The following is a 17764-nucleotide window of genomic DNA, read 5'->3' as shown; positions in this document are numbered from 1 at the left end:
CCCTCTGCTCGCAGCTTCCCAGGCAGGTCTCCAGCTCCGCTACCTGCTTCGCGTGCCCAGAACCCCGCACTGGGAGAACATTGATGAGCTGAGCCCTCGCTGCGCAGACCCTCAGAACCGGGCGTTTGCTCCAAGCAGGCCGGGCGGGGATACCGTTTAGAGCATACCGTTTAAACAGAGGAGGGGTAGAAAATGGGTGAGAGTGAATTTTATTTCAGAGTTAGCTTTTTTTTTGGGGGGGGGGGACCTCTTGTTCAGCACTTTTCAACCTACCCTTTTGAAGTCGAACAACCCCTTCACAGGGTTCGCCAGAGACCAACAGAAAACACAGATACTTGCATTACGATTCATAACAGCAGTAAAATTACAGTTATAAAGTAGTAACGAAAATAACTTTATGGCGGGGGACTGCACTAAATGGTCGCAGGGCAGCATTAGGAAGGTTGAGAATCACTGCTCCAGCTTCTTTTGAATTAGAGGGTCCACCAACCACGCTCTCCACAAATGAGTCTGGGGGAAAAGGGAATGAGCGTCTGGTTTTTTTGTTTTGTTTTGTTTTTTGTTTTTTTGGTTTATGGAGACTAGTTTTGGAGCCTGTCCTGGAGCTAGTTCTTGTAGACCAGGCTGGTCTCGAACTCACAGAGATCCACCTGCCTCTGCCTCCTGAGTGCTGGGATTAAAAGCATGCGCCACCACCGCCCAGCGTGTCTGGAATTCTTTATGTTCTTTCTTCTCCTATTTCGACGTCCCTGCAACAAACACAATTGTTTAAAATTAGTATCCAGAACAAAATTACAAAATTGGCAAAGGAGCCCAATTGTGACCCTAAGGATAGTCACAGGGTTTCCATCATGCACACAACAATCTGTTCTGTTCTGTTCTGTTTTCTGTTCTGTTCTGTTTTGAGGCAGGGTTTCTCTGTAGCTTTGTAGTCAGTCCTAGAACTCTCTCTGTAGACCAGGCTGGCTTTTGACTCACAGAGACCCGCGTGCCTCTGCCTCCTGAGTACTGGGATTAAAGGCGTGCGCCACCTCCGCCCGGGACACACACAATCTTTACATGTGTTAGACTAAGCACACTCTAAGGTCCCTTTAAATCTGGAGATTGGGAACTGCTTTGTCTGTAGGGTCCATTCTAAAGCTTTAGAACCAAACATTTTCAGTTGCTCGTGTCATAAAAATGTTGCCCTCCCTACCAATACACTTATTTAACTTAAAGTATACAGGTGCAAGCCCGAATGTCTGCACACTCAAAGTCCACCAGCTGTATAATACCTGTGTCCTTGGACACACCCGGTTACTCTTAGTTCCTTCATGGGTAAAAGAAATTACCTCAGAGTCATTAAATAAACCAATATCTGTAACATATCCCAAGCACAAGCTAAGTGCTATGTGAGCACAATGAAAATTATTAAGCATATATATACTATGTATGTGTGCACACGTATATCTATTAGAATTTACCTTATTTTTAAGTATTAGCTAAAAGATACCAAATTAACAATTTAAATATTTGGAGTGCTATGTTTTCTTCCGGCAGTCTGTGTATTCTCCCTTCCTGGGATGTGCGTTCCCCAGTTTGAGTCATACCGGCAAATATGGGAACCACTAAGCACCTGTATTAGTTAATTTTAAATTTAAGTTCTGGTTCTTTACTGACACAGTTCTGTTGAATGGCACATAGCAAGCTGAACAAAATGAGAAACCAAAGTCCCCTAAGGGCATTTGGCCCTCCCGTCTCAGCTGGTAACTCTAGTACCTGTTCACATGGTAAGATCTGCCCCTCACCTCCTGTCTCCCCTGTGACTTGAAGATGAAACAGGAACTACTCGATAGACGGCTGGGGTGGGGGGTGTCACCCGTAAAATGGCACGACCACATCCACACACCTGATGAGCCATTATCCTTTCATCCTCTGCTGGAATCCAAAATATAGAAGGATTCGCTCTGTGGTGGTGCTCAACCATAATCAAAGCACCTGGGAGAGGGAAGCCGGAGACACCCTCAGCAGGGCACATCAGCTCGGGATACAGGAGACCCTATCTCAAAGCAATCGGGGCTGTGGGGAGGGCTCAGTCAGTAGAGAGCTTGATATGCAAGCATCGAGGCTTGAGTTTAAACCCCAGCACCCACAGAAATGTTGGGTGTAAGGGCACACCCCTGGAACCCCAGTGTGGGGAAGGTAGAGACAGGGAGATCCCTGCGGCTCACTGGCTAGCCAGCCTAGCCTACATCTGGGTCCCAGTGAGGGACCTGAGACTGACCCATGTTCCACAGTGCTTAAAACTGAGCGTGTAGGTGCATGGAATCCCAGCACCTGGGAAACGGAGGCAAGAGGATCAGAAGTTCAAGGCCGTCTGCCCTCAGCTACACAGCACATTTGAGACCAGCCAGAGATCCTTGAGAGGCTGTCTCCGATAATAATGTCACAAGACGATAAAATCCATCAGTGGTTGTCGGTTATCAGTGCAGAGGGAGTGGGGAGGGCAAGCACTCTATGACACTACCATGACAATGGAAACATGCTCCTTATATTCCGCTCAACCCCAAGGATGTATGACGTCAAACCCTCTGTCCACGGTCCTGGGTTGGATCCTCAGGTAGATGTAAGTTACTCTATTCCAGCAGATTATACAACCCTGTTTCAGGACAGTTATGGTTGGAGAGATGGGGCGGGTATACACGGAAACTGTGTACTCTTCCCTCAGAATCGCTATAAACCAAACCAAAAACTGCTCTTAAAAAATCGAATCTATTCAAAAAGAAAAAAGGCAAAAAAATATTGCATATGTCTCTTGAAGAAGCTGGGATTTAAGCTTAGAAAACTTAGGAGTGGTTTGAGATGCTTTTGGCAGGCATTTCAGAGCATTTCGTGGAAGAGTCAGTTATTGCGTATCTAAGGCGACTGCTCTTTTTGCCATCTGTCAAAATCTCACCTTAGACTTTTTAAAACAGTGTTTAAATTTGAATAGAGATCCTTATTCATATATCTAAATTACAGTTTCTTTTGAAACAAGCTAACTTCACTATGTCCCTAAGGATGGTCTTGGACAGTGTAAGCAACGTGGAGAGGATCTAAGGAAGCCAGCTGCCGTCAATCCCCAGCCTCCACATGGCTGAACACGGAGACATGTTCTCACATGTGCACGTGCACACACACACACACACACACACACAGCACACACAGCAGAGTAAACATGGATAGCATCTAAGGAAGACAGCTGACATCAATCTCCAGCCTCCACATGGGTGAACATCGAGACATGTTCTCACATGTACACGCGCGCGCACACACACACACACACACACACACACAGCAGAGTAAACGACAGCATCTAAGGAAGACAGCTGCCATCAATCCCCAACCTCCACATGAGTGAACACAGAGGCATGTTCTCACATGTACACTCGCACATACACACACACACACACACACACACAGCAGAACAACAACATGGATAGCATCTAAGGAAGACAGCTAACATCAGTCTCCAGCCTCCACACATGGGTGAACATGGAGGAATGTTCTCACATGTATACTTGCACACACACACACACAGCAGGGTAACATGGATAGCATTTAAGGAAGACAGCTAACATCAGTCTCCAGCCTCCATACATGGGTGAACAGAAACATGTGCACACACACAAACAGAGAACAAGAGTGTGGCACGTGTTCATACACATGGGCATACACACACACATTCACATACATACACACGGGGGAAACATGCTCACACATACACAGGCACAACTGCGGTTAAGTTTTATTACAGAGTATAATCTTACTGAAATACTCTTAACACAAGCAAATATATAATGTCTGCTTTCTTCTGTAGCAAGTTCCTAAATTCTATACATGTTACCTTTATCAGTAGAGGAAAATTTTCATCTCTCTTGGGCGAGGCAGCTCATGCCTTTAATCTCCACACTGGGGAGGCAGAGGCAGACAGATCTCTGTGACTCTACAGCGTGAGTCAGGCCTGCCATGGCTACACGGGGAGACCCTATCTTCAGAACAAATGAAACAGAACAAAATTCCATTTATTACTACTATGTGTGGCAGGCAATTATTGAATAACCTTTCTTTCCATACTACTCCAAAATAAATATACATCCATCAAAGAGCAGCTTTTAAAACTTGGCTCTAGATTAAATAAAAGTCAACAGAATATTTAAATCCAAATATTGCCAAGAGAATCTATTTAAAAAAATAGCTTTTGATAGAACACTGGCATCATTCACGTGTTCCTTTGTGAATAGAAATTTAAGTATGATTTCATTTTAAAATTTCTTCTCAAGTAGAAACACAATCTGGGGGACCAAACAAAAACTCCTAGGCTTGGGCTGGAGAGATGGCTCAGCGGTTAAGAGTACAGGCTGCTCTTCCAGAGGTCCTTTCCCAGCAACCACATGATGGCTCACAACCATCTATAGTGAGATATGACTCCCTCTTCTCGCCTGTAGGCAAACATCCAGACAGAATGCTGTATACATAATAAATAAATAAATCTAAAAAAAAAAAACCTCCTAGGCTTTGGAGTCCAACAGAGCCGGTGAAATTGGTGTCTTCTTATCCACCATTTAACCATGTGGAAGGGGAAAGCGTACAACTGCTGCACCAGTGTTTCCGGTGTTTAGAATTCATAAAGTGAGGAGGATAAACTCTAACTTCCAGGGTGACAAAGATCAAGAGAAACACGGCTGAGCACCTAGCATGCTCCTGGCAGATCATAGATTCTCAACAAACCAGCTGCAGCCGTAATCACTGTAACTGATTGCATATTAAATCTTGACGTGTATGATTCGTAGGTCCTCGGTTCTTGCTCACTTAGTCTGTCTCCAGACAGGCTCCTGTGTATCTCGGAAGGATAACCTTGAACCAATCCTCCCTGTTCCTCCCGAGTTCCTGGGTTGTGGGAAAGTTCCACCGTGCCCAGTTTATGTGGTTCTAGAAAACAAATCCAGGGCTTCCTCCAGGCTCTTGAGAACCGGGCTCCGTACTCCATACCCCTCAGCCAATTCTTACAAACTCTTTCCTTCACAGTGCATCTCCCGTCAGTACTTCACCTGAAATTGGGAACAAACATCCTGTTCACTAGCAGGAAAAACACCAGATCGACATCCATCCTTGGATCACCCGGTCCCACTCTTTACCTAGTCTCCTGCTGGGTAAAGCATCCCCAGCACCCTTCTCCAATCTGACTTTAACTAAATTCATTCACAGCTTTCTTTACTTTGGGGGAGGGGAGGAGTTCGAGACAGGGATTTCCTGTATCTTTGGAGTCTTTCTTAGAACTAGCTTTGTAGATCAGGCTGGCCTTGAACTCACAGAGATCAGCCTGCCTTTGCCTACTGAGTGCTGGGATTAAAGGTCTGCGTCACCACCACTACCTGGCTTCTTTTTACTTTTCATTTCAAGCTCAGATACAAGATCATACCAGGACAGGCAGGTATGACAAGAAGGAACAAGGCACTGGTTTTAAAAGGACTAGTGGACTGCCCCAGAGAAAGGAGCATCTTCACTACACAACAGTTTCCTTGCCTACTTGAACACACACATACATATATGTATGTATGTATGTACGTGTGTGTGTGTGTGTGTGTGTGTGTGTGTGTGTGTGTGTGTATAATCGTTAATTTTTGCAGTATGGCTAGCTGCTTTCAGCTTTTAGTGCTGAGGATGCTGGAACCCAGGTCCTCACAAACACAAGGCAAGTGCTCTATTACGTGTGTTTCACTGCCCCGAGACTGGAAGCCAGGGTCTAGCAGTGTAGCTCAGCTGGAAGAACACTCACATTCTAGAGTGCCCAAGGCTCTGGCCTCCATCCTTAGCATCACCTGCAAAAGCAGGGATAGCAGTGCATGCTTGTATGTCAGCAAAGAAAGTAGAGGCAGGAGGACCAGAAGTTAAGGTCATCCTCAACTACACAGGGCATTTGAGTCTGCTCTCTGCCACACGAGAACATGTCTCAAAAAAAAAAAAAATCAGTTCTCCCTTTGACTCTGGAACACTATAGTGATGTGCTTTAACCAACAGATTATGGCATCTGTAACATCCCAGAACATCCAGGAATCGGGGTCTATAAGACACTTTCTAAATTGCCCCTATTTCGGGCACTTCTGTGTGAACCTAGCACACACACAATGAAAGTCCCAAGTCACACATGTGCTCCAGTTGTGGCCTCCAGGACACTCAATAGATAGGCATCATCAATCCCAGCCTGCTAGGAACCATCTTGGACTCCAGTTCAGTTGAGTTGTAAGGAGACCGCAGCTCCAGCGTCAGCTGGCTGCAACCGTGTGGGTGACCAGAGGACGGCTAGCAGACCCCTGGTCAGCCCTCACAGAGCCACCAGCCAGGAGCAAGCTGTGCTTGTCCTGGGTTGCCATGGCAATGCTTGTGGAGGTCAGAGGACAGCCTGGTTCGCGTTTCTGCTTCTATATGGCTTACTCCAGGAGAGCAGGCTGGTGAGTTCCAGGGCAGTTCTCCTATCTCTGCCTCCCATCTCACTGCGGGAGCGCTGCGATTACAGATGCGAGCCGCTATATCTGGCTTTTTATTCGGATTCCGGGAAACAAACTCAGTTCATTCAGCTTGTGCACCTCGCACTTAACCTGCTGAGCCATCTCCTCGGCTCCAAGCTGAACATGGGACAATAGGCTATACAAAAATCAGCGAGAAGAACATCTGGCTGTTCTCCAGGGCAACGGACTTGATGACTCATGGATCCAGGCTTCTGACAGCTGTTCCTCATCCATCTCTCTCCTCTTTTTCTGTTCATTTCCACCAAAAAGTCCTAATTATCAGTGCCAACGCTGTTAGCAGCCATATCAAGTCATTTTCAGTTTTTCAAGACACAAGTGTTTTTGCTTCAAAATACATTTATGTACCCCAAATGTACCGCACCCCAAATATATGTCACCATGATTCAAAATTACGTGCAGTGGTTTGGGGAGTAGAGTGGTAGGCATACATAGCTCCCTGTCCAAAAGCATGTCCAGGCCGCATTCTCTTGACCAAAGAATTACCACCTTCAGCATGTAAAAAGAACTTTAAAGACTGTTCCAGACCTCCAACTGTCAACGTGTACCATTCCTTTGACATTCACGGGTCTGTCACTTTGAGGATGCACCTGGACAAATGGACATTCCTCTCTGAGGGCCAAGCTTCTGCTGGGTTGGGCAGCCTAGAGGCAGCCTTGGGGCACGTGAGGAGCCTACTAGGAGGATGTGGCACGGACATCATGTGCCTAGAAAAGCCTCTGTTGATCAACAGGAAGTTAACTTCTTAGCCTCCTGCGAGATTGTGTGGATGAGGAAGCCTCCCAAGTGGCTCAGTCAAGGACAGCATCCAACAGATCCAGCAGGGAAAGAGGAGAAATGGAAAGCCGGCTTCCTGTGAGAAGAGGAAACTTTTTCTTCCCCTCTACCGCGGTTCTCTCATCTCCTTACCACATTTAAGCAGGCAGATTTTGTAAGATGGCACAGGAGGAGCCCTGACTGGTGAGGACCATGGGTGGGAGACAAATGCGCCTGCAAACAGAACTTAAGTGAGGGGTTTGTTGAGAGAAGGGTAAAGGGGAGAGAGGAGGGGAAGAGAAATACAGAGAGGGAGAGGAAGAAGAGACAAGGACCAGCCTGCCTCTTCAGATGAGCTGTAGTGGTGGTGGGAGGAACAGTATTGGGTGGGGCTTGTCTCTTAAAGGGACCTTTGCATCTGTGAGTAGCAGCCATAGTACCCCTGGACTGGCCAGGGTACTGCCTGGGTTCATCCTGCTGCATGACAGGGACCAGCAGAATGCCTGAATCCTAATATTCCCTTCTTTTTCTTATTATAAAAGTGGGAGAATTAAGGGGATAGCAGCTGACACAGGAATGGGGCGCCGGGTTCTCAAGACTGCTTCCTGCTGACTTGTGGGTGTTGAAGTCTTGGACCTGAGAAAGCTGGGGTGCTGGCCATGTCCTAGAGTAGCTGGTTGTTTCCCTGCTGTCCAGGCCCTGTGGAACTGTCCGTTGTCTCTTGGACATGGCTGAAATTTGTGTTGTAGAAACGGCAGTGTACTCACATCAGAAGTGATGGTGACAAACGTGTTTTGCACAATGAAAAGTGTCTTTGAGGTCTACAGTTAGAAAACCAGCAAAGGGAATTTAAACTCTTAAGCTTATAGCTATGGGGTAGTCCTCTGTCAGGGTTGGATTAATAGCTCATTAGAACTTTATTGATTAATGTTGACTATAAACTTAATTTTCATGAGAGAGAAATCTGATAACATGCATTTGTACACCTCGAAACACTTTCTTATACCCTGAAACACTCTTAGATCCCCACACCTCCTCACACCTTAAGCTTTGTATCCTAAAACACCTTTTATATAAACCAAGGAAAGGTAAGATAAGAAGCTATGCTGAAATCTGTTCTGAGAATTTGTTCCTTTTAAACTGGCAAAGCTACCAGCCATCCAACTGCCTCAGAGTTGTCGAGGAGGATAAAGTTTACCTGAGTTATTTAATTAAAAAGTGACAGAGACTTACTGGATTGACTACCTAGACAATCTTTCCAGGGTCCTCCTGGTCGTTGAGGGCAGGTCTTAGGGCAACATCCGTCTTACACCGACAGCACAGGGCCTGCCAGGCTTCAGATCCTGTGAATTAGGAGTTTGTAGGAAGACCAGCCTGCCTTTCCCTGGGCAATATGAGGCAGTCATTCCTCCGTGCCCTGTTGTCCATGGTCTGAAGAGGTCTTTGTAGTAGTTGAGGTGAAAGGCAGGTTTGCTCAGTGGCTAGTGCTGCCACTTGTGAAGCAAGCTCCAGGTGTGGGTTCTTCTGTTCGTATCCGTATTCTTCGGAGGAAACGGGGTGGTGCCAGCAGCCAACCTGTCTCCTCTAGATCTTTGAGCATTTGAGGACTGTCTATTGGGCACATATGAGTCATGACTGTAGTATAGGATCTGCCTGGAGAGCTGGATCCAAGTTGAGAGGTTGTGGAGCAATGTTTTACCCAGAGTCCGCCAGCTTGACTGTAACTGGCTTTAACTTAGAAGGACAGATTTATACTTGTGAAGGACAAGGAGGTAAAGAAAAAAGTAAAGACTGACAATATTGAAGAACAGCTTACAGACAATCTCTAGATCTCTAGATTAGCTTTTGTTAATCTGAACTACGTCTTTATGGCCTTAATTTTTTTTAAAAAAATTTCTTCTCTTTTTTTAATTGATTTTTATTGAGCTCTACATTTTTCTATGCTCCCTTCCCTGCCTCTCCTCTCCCCTTCATGACCTTAAATTTTTTATCACCATGTAGAATATATTTTAAAGCAGGGTTGAATCACATAGACAGTATGTTGTAACAGAGCTAACCGGATATTTGTCATCATTTAAACTTATATACCAATTTAAAATATTTGAGACTTTTTGTCTAGGAGGAGATACAATGAACAGAGTTTATTAGGACTATTTAAAACATTTTTAACAATAAGTACATGTACACATACACACAGTTGAATTTAAGTAGCATACATACATACATAGTTAGAGCTGGCTTATATTTACACATAAAGTTAAATCAAAAGTCACATGTACACTGGGTGAGAGGAAGCTGCCCTTTCCATCTCTGACTCACGTGAGGTAGCAAAAAGGGCACTTAGACAGAGAGAGAGAGAGAGAGAGAGAGAGAGAGAGAGAGAGAGAGAGAAAGTGGAGAATTAAAGCTGCCAACAAACAACAACTCTTCCCTGTTCCAGAGCTGAGAGGCTCAGGCGCGGCTGGTCACGTAGCCACCCTTAGCCAAGATGGCACTTGCCCCAGTGTTACAAGGCACCGTGCAGACTTTAAAACATATGCCCTTGGTAAGACATGCATAAAGGGTGCGGCCATTCAGAATCACACACGTGTAGCCACGCTATTCACACATACATCCCGAGCATGCGCTGCCAGCCCACAGCTGGGTGGGAAAGAGGACCCACCTACCTGGGCTGAGGCAGAAAGGATGGGAACAGAGACAGAGCAGCAACACAGGCCGGAACTTACCACCCGGGGCTTGATGGCCAGCAGGGGCGGGCAGAAGAGACGCCTTCAACTGGAGCATGAAATGACTAGCGATAAGGAACCTTTAGAGGAGGGGGACATTCCCAGGCTGGCTAGGGTACTGCCTGGGTTCATCCTGCCAGATAACAGGGCCCAGCATAATGCCTGAATCCCAACAGTAGAGACGTACCAAGGAAAGAAAAATGTGGCCACGTTTGAAACACCTGCCTCCTAGAAATCTCTGGTAAGCAAAGCACACATGGTTCAGTGCTCTCAGCCCTATGATTCATCTTTCTTGGGTTACTATAATTTCTTTCCTTCTCTCTTCCCTAAATCAGGTCTCTCAGCCCTCTTGGTGCTAAAAATATTGAATTGTTCAGGCTAAATTCTTTAAATTTCCATGAGCTGGTCATGGTGACATGTGCTGCATTCTATGACATAGAAGGCCGAGGCAGAACAACCATACATTTGAATTTGAGACCAGCCTAGGCTAGAACAGATAGGACAGCCCTGTCTGTCCTCCCCAAGGAAGAACTTGCCCCCTGAGGAGTGAATGGGGTTGGGAAGAGGGGAGGGGGTGGGAGAAAGAGAGGGAGGGGAACTGGGGTTGGTATGTAAAATGAGAAATAATTTTTAATAAAGAAATATGAAAAAAAGACCCTATCTGTCTCCTGAAGGAGGAGGAGGGGAAAGAAAAGAAGGAGGGGAGAGGAAGAGGAGACAAACTAACCAATAAGCTTCAAAGCTAATGATGGCAAAACAGACCCATTATCCATAAAACAGAAGCCTAGCATTGCACATGCCCAGTACTCAGGAGGGTAGGGCAGGATGACCGTGAGTTTGAGTCCAACCTGAGCTACAGATACATAACAAGTTTAAGGCCAACCTGAAATACATATCCAGATTCTGTCTCAAAAACCTTAAGAGGGGTGAGGGGAGGAGGCTGGAGAGGCTCAGCAGGTAAGAGCACTTCTGCTCTTGCAGAGGACCAGGGTTTGGTTCCCAGCACCCACGTGACTGCTCACAACTGTCTGTAACTCCAGTTCCAGGGGGTCTTATGCCCTTTTCTGGCCCCTATAGGCACCAGACACTCAAGTGAAGCATACACACACACATACACATAGGCAAACACTCATATATATAAAATGATTTTTTTAAAAAAATTTGAGGAGTTGGTAATTTGTCAAGATAGATACACAGTTTGATAGACAGGCCCTTCAAAAGCAAAACTCAGTGTGTATGTATGTGTATGTGTGTGTGTGTGTGTGTATGCTTATGTGTATATGTACATGTGTCTATGTGCATGTTCATGTCTGTGAGTATATGTGTATGTGTGTTTGTCTGTGTCTCTGTATATATGTGTCAGTTGAGTATCTGTGTGTTTGTATATGTGTATATGTCTGTGTGTTTATGTGTGTATGCATGTGTATGTGTATATGTGTTACTTTTATAAAATACAGAAACAAAACTCTTTCCTTTTATGTACTTTTTAAAAAACAGTCTTTTCTCATTTTACAGGCAAATTCTAGTTCCAACTGCTTCCCCCCCCCTCTTCCCCCATCTCACCTTCTCTCCACCCTAACTGATCCACTCCTCAGAGAGGGTAAGGCTTCCCATGGGAAGTCAACAAAGCCTGGCACATCACCTTGAGGCAGGACCAAAGCCCTCCCCATATATCTAGGCTGAGTTAGGTATCTCTCCATAGAGAATGGGCTTCAAAGAGCCAGTTCAAGTACTAGGGATAAATTCTGGTCCCACAACTAGGGGCAGTGTTCCCACAGTCTGCCCCAGTCACACAACTGTCACCCACATTCAGAGGGCCCAGTTCAGTCCTATGCAGGTTCACCTGCTGTCAGTCCAGAGTCAGTGAGCTCCCATTAGCTCAGGTCAGTTGTTTTTATGGGTATCCCCATCATGGTCTTGACCCCTTTGCTCATATTATTGCTCCTCTCTCTCTTTGACTGGACTCCTCGAGCATAGTTCTCTATTTTTATTATAATTCCCTAAGATTATCTACTAAAAACATTTGAGCAACTAGAGAAGTAACGAGATATGATAAATTTCCTGCATGCCTCTCTAGGACTGAGCACAGGGCCTTGCGAAGTGTGGCGTGCGTTCTTTCAGACACTCTTGTTCTCTGTGAAGCTCACAAGAGCATTTCCATCAGCTCGTTTGTCACTTCGGATCTAAACTGAAGCCCTGTACCAAGTTTAGCTTTAACCATTCTGTGAAACGGTCAGGGAAACTGTGCCGGCCCTTTCCACTATTGAGGCCATCTTGATCTCACAGAGGAGAAAGGTAGGCAAAGAAAACAACGTAATTGTCGCCCATATACACTGAACAAAGGAATGAGATTATAGAGCAGAGGTAAAAACTCGATACAGAGAATCAGCATGATGACTCACAAGGACAGTCCCTGAAATAGCTCAGCTTTGGTGTATGGTATGACAGTCTGCCAAAACCTGAGGGAACAGGATCCCCAACAGCTTGTCACTGGGGTTGTTTGGAAGAGTCCCTGGGAATACATCTGTATCCGCCATGCCAGAAAATGCCAACTTTGGTCAAACATGGCTATCAGCACATGAGGGTTAAGACAAGCAAACTGCCCACTAATACTGCATGGTATCAGTCGCTCTTGCATTCAGGGGGCTCTCTCACCATCTCTGCCACCTATGTGCCCACAGCCTCTGGGGGCCACACCTCCAGCTAAGGGTGAAAGGGCCTCCCTGGTTTTCCTTCCCTCTCTTGTGCAAGCTGTCGGCTTAGGGCCCTTCCCTCTTTCAGTTACCACATCTCTGTTTATTTTTGGCTTCACATCCCTGCTCTAACTGGAGAGGCAAGTTTGCAGTTCAGCCCAGTCCTTGCCTTCTCACAGAAGTCTCTGTGTCCTCTTAGCTCCGAGGCTTTGCTGCAGACGGTACTGGGGTTGCAGACGAGGCGAGAACAGCCATGTCAGGGAGCCTTCAAGCTCCAGCAAGTGTACCAAGTTCCCTTCTCTGGGACCTGGCCACAGTTCCTGCCTCCCAGCCTTTCCCACTTAGTCCTATCAGAGCTCAGCTTTCCCTGAAGGAGAGAGTGGGGCAACTGACCCCTACACACACACACACACACACACACACACACACACACGAGCCTACATGCTTCTCTAAGGAGGCTGTCTCCTGACTCTCCAACCCGCGTTCCTGTGGGAACCGAGCGATGGTCATTAATTAGGTTCCACCCTGCACCATTTTTCTGTGAAGTAGAGCTTCCCTTTCTGAGGGCATCCAGACTGGATGTCCCCCCCCCCTTTTCATGTATTCCTTCCTCTGTAGAGAAATTTTTCCTCTCCAGATGTCTGTGAAGACATCGGACTTCCTTCCCCACTCGCATTCCCTGCTACTGTGTGACCTCCAGCATATAAATGAATCTCAGCCTCTGTCGGCTCATCCAGAGGCTTGTGACAAAGTTTCAGAAAGAATGGACTGAGCAGAGACCAGCACATGGTAAGAACTGGCATCAGGGGCTAGAAGATAGCTCAAAGGGTTAAAGAGTGTGCTTTACACACTGGCCAACTTGAGTTCAGTTCCCAGAACCAGCAATGGAAGGAGAAACCTGACCCCTGACCCCTGAAAGATACGCTCTGACCTCCCCTACCCCCTTCTCCTTCCCTCCCTCCCTCCTTTTTCCTTTCTTCCCTCTCCTTCCTCCCCCTTACACACACACACACACACACACACACACACCAGCCATAAACCGTCAATGTCTGGCCCAGTTGAGGACCTCTCGGACTTTGCTATGTCACTGTGGCCACTGTTCACGTGGGCTGTTGTTGACAACCATTCCAACCTGGCTGCTACACCCTTTTCATCTTTAGGCCATCTGTTCTAGCTGTGCTGAATGCTAAGCACGCAAAGAAATGTACACTGGTGGACTATCAGAGCCCGGCAGAGGGGAGTCTGGAACCACAGGCTACCATGTTAGAGGCATGGGAGAGAACCCGGCCAGGGGACTTCTGTTTTCAGCATAGTCAGCTAACAGGGTCTTGATGACAATGGTCTAATAAAGAAACAGGAAGAAAGTGATTATGCCAGTGACTGTAGCTCCCAGACAGATGCCTGAAAGCCGTGAGCCTCGCCAACCGTGATTTTCTCTCTCAGCTCTGGAGGCTGGAAAGCCTGTGCTCCTCTAAGGCTCCAGTGCCCTCCCTGCCTCTTCTGCTGCTGGAGGCTCCAGAGGTCCTTGGTTGTGACAGCCTCATCCACTCTCTGCCCTCATCTTCACAGATACTTCCCTACCGAAAAATCTCTCTGCCTGGCCCCTAAGGACCCTGTCACTGGAGATGCCCAGAAATCCAGGAGGACCTCACTTTGAGATCCACAATGTCATTGCATCTGTAAAGAACATTTTCCAAATAAGATCATGCTCGCCGGGATTAGGGGGTCGAGATTTGAACAATATTGAATGATAGTGTCTCTGTCAGACTCTATTGAGTCTACTAAAATAGATACAAAAGCAGAAGCCTTTGTCTGTGAGGACACCTAATAGACACTGGGGTTCATACATGTGAATCTAATGCTTGATGATTCTCAGGCTGTATTCTATGACACTGGTATCCAACGTGAACCGCACTGTTGCTCAGACACGTTCCAGCATCCTTCTCCGGCTCAAGAGACAACCCTTCACTTCCTCGTGCTTCCTGTTTCTATAAGCTACTGCCATCCCTAGCTCATGACCCTATATCCCTCCAGTCTCTTCCCATCACTCATCTCCCTTCTCTGATTCTGACCCGACTACTTCCCCCTAGAAACACCACCATGACCACATCAGCCAGGTAACCCTGGACCATCTTCCACCTCAGAATCCTTAACCAAACCACAGCGCAAAGCCGCCTTTACTGTAACATGACAGGGCCAGGGATCAGGATGCAGAGAGAAGCCTTTGGAGGTAATTACCCTGGGAACCGCCGTAGCGGAGAACGCAGGTTGTGCTCTCGGAGGAATCAGTGAATGATGAATGAACACTGGGTGATTTTGTGTGTCAACTTGACACAAGCTATGAAGTCTTCAGAGGAGGGGGCCTCTGCTGAGGAGAGGCCTCCATGAGACACAGCTGTAAGGCATCTTCTCAATTAGTGACCAGTGGGGGAGGGTTCAGCCCGTGATGAGGGGTACTGGTCCTGGGTTCTATAAGAAAACAGGCTGAGCAAGCCTTGGGGAGCAAGCCAGTAAGCAGCTCCCCTCCATGGCCTCTGCATCAGCTCCTGCCTCCAGGATCCTGCCCTGTTTGAATCTCTGTCCTGACTTCCTACAGTGATGAACAGCAATGCTGAAGTGTAGGCCAAATAAACCCTTTCCTCCCCAACTTGCTTTTTGGTCATGGTGTTTTGTTGCAGCAACAGAAACTGTAACTAAGACAGAAGTTTTCAAGGAAGGGAGTGGAACCAGCAGCATCAGAGACCAAAGCAGAAATCCCACCAGACAGCAGAGGAAAAAGCCAAGTCACAGCTGGAGGCTTAGACAGCAACACCGAAGCATCCTGCACAGGGTTTTTATGCTGACGGACATGGCGGGTAACTGATAAATAGTGTGTTCCTCCTTTTGTACTCCGGCTTCCTCTTTCTCAATGTATCCAGTTAGATTTATATAGAGCCTGTGTACCAGGGCTCTTTTGGTTAGTGTTGTTAGGTGAACAGCTGGACAAGACAATCTGGTGATGACTTTGGTCATGACGGCAGCCTCTGCAGCGGGCAAGGTGCAACACACATCTGTATGATACCTTACAGGGCACGTTTCCATAGCGCCTGCCACAGCACACCCGAGGGGAGAAGGAGCCAATTGGAAGAAGACAAGGATAAACAGCTACGCACAAGATCAAGTCGGTCCACATTCCAACACAAGTCCTGCAGGCAGAGGAGTTCAGCAACCCCCACTCTTAGCTGCAGACTTGCTGACAGTTGATGTTGGCTGTTAGAAAGATGCTCCTGGTTGGTCAGCCAAGCCCCAGGGGATGGCCCTACACCCATGTATATATGGGCAGCACAAATTGAACTGGATGGGTTATTTAAAGCAAGAGACTGGGCATTGTGGCTCATGCTTTTAATTCTTCCATTCTAAAGGCTGAGACAGACAGACACCTACAAGTTCAAGGTCAGCCAAATTTACAAAGAAAGTTCCAGAGCAGCCAGAACTGGAGCTCTCAAAAAAAAAAAAAGATGATGTTGTGAGGGGGGGAATTGGGGACTTGGGGGTGAGTCTGTGGACACAGAAAAGTTGGGAGAAGAACAGGGTGCGTATATTATATACATGTATAGAGTCTCAAAAAGTAATAAAATATTATATAAAAGGATGGACTGTGTTGGTTCCTGGAGAAATTTTATTAGCAGGAAGAGCACATAAAGCCGCTCACACGGAGCACACACACAGAAAACCGCCCACATGAAGCACACACACAGAAAGTCGCTCACACGGAGCACACACAGAAAACCGCTCACACGGAGCACACACAGAAAACGGCTCACACGGAGCACACACAGAAAACCGCTCACACGGAGTACACATGCAGAAAACCACTCACACGGAGCACACACAGAAAACCGCTCACACGGAGCACACACAGAAAACCGCTCACACGGAGTACACACACAAAAAACCACTCACACGGAGTGCACATGCATAAAATCGCTCACACAGAGCACACATGCAGAAAACCACTCACACGGAGCACACACAGAAAATCGCTCACACGGAGCACAAACAGAAAATCATTCACACGGAGCACACACACAAAAAACCACTCACACGGAGCGCACACGCATAAAATCGCTCACAAGAGCACACACACATAAAGGAGTGTAAATTAGCATAGCTTTGGAGAGCTCCCACTGATGCAGGGAAAGGTCACTCATCCTGTGCTTCTGGAGCGGCTGCCTGTCTCTGACCCTGCACCCAGATGCCTGTCTCTGTCTGACCCTGCACCCAGATGCCTGTCTCTGTCTGACCCTGCACCCAGATGCCTGTCTCTGTCTGACCCTGCACCCAGATGCCTGTCTCGGACCCAGCACCCAGATGTCTGTCTCTGACCTTGCACGAAATTGCCCAGAGCTGCCCAGCGCGCCTTTCAGCAGCTCTCCAGCTTGCCTCTGCCTGTTCCCGCTGCTGCTCTTTCCCCACCCCGTGATAATTGCTCAGGTGACCTACAGTAACAACAGTCCCACCTTCAGGGTCTGCTCTGGAAGGGTTGCTTGTTTTAGCTCCATGCTCACACCTGTAGAACCTCAGCCTTGCTGGTCTCGCCTCTGCTTAGTCAAGTCAGGCTAGCCAGTTTTCCAGGTAGAGCACCAGAGAGATGGTATAAGCATTCCTTTCCAGAAGTGGGTGATTATGGTAGGACACTGAATTACCCTTCCCGGGGGAATTAGATTAAATAACTTCCAAATGATGAGGAGTTGGGCATAGTGGTTTATATATCTAATCCCAGCACTCGGGAGATGGAAGCAAAAGGATGGCCGAGGGTACAGAGTGAGTTCTAGGCCAGCCTGTTACACAGTGAAAAACATGAAAAATAAATAAGCAGAGGGAGAAAGGGGAAGAGGAATTGACAAAGAGGAGGTAGCTGGCAGTGTGGCTCACCCTGGAATACTAAGAGTGTGGAGGCTGAGGCAGGGTTGTTGAGACTAGACAATACAGAAACCTCTGGGACAGTCTGGGCTGCAGTGTGGAAAACTCAAGGAAGGGTGGGGAAATGCCGGGGTCTGGGGGT

General features: G+C 47.1%; 2 long non-coding RNA genes across 2 annotated transcripts; one reads left to right on the top strand and one right to left on the bottom strand.

Moving 5' to 3' along the window:
• Positions 1-3754: 3754 nt before the first annotated feature.
• On the bottom strand, positions 3755-7335 carry LOC146891382 (uncharacterized). The gene is made up of 2 exons (XR_014997240.2): positions 4527-7335; positions 3755-4332 (listed from the first exon to the last, which is right to left on the bottom strand). It is a non-coding gene; the product is annotated as an uncharacterized LOC146891382 (long non-coding RNA).
• Positions 7276-16222, top strand: LOC146891381 (uncharacterized). The gene is made up of 3 exons (XR_014997239.2): positions 7276-7505; positions 15399-15575; positions 15789-16222. It is a non-coding gene; the product is annotated as an uncharacterized LOC146891381 (long non-coding RNA).
• The last annotated feature ends 1542 nt before the right edge of the window (positions 16223-17764 follow it).

The sequence above is a fragment of the Myodes glareolus genome, chromosome 16, assembly GCF_982192425.1.
Source record: "Myodes glareolus chromosome 16, mMyoGla1.1, whole genome shotgun sequence".
NCBI classification, from domain to species: Eukaryota; Metazoa; Chordata; class Mammalia; order Rodentia; family Cricetidae; genus Myodes; species Myodes glareolus.
The sequence above is the reverse complement of the archived record's forward strand: the minus strand, read 5'-3'. Positions and strand labels throughout refer to the sequence as shown.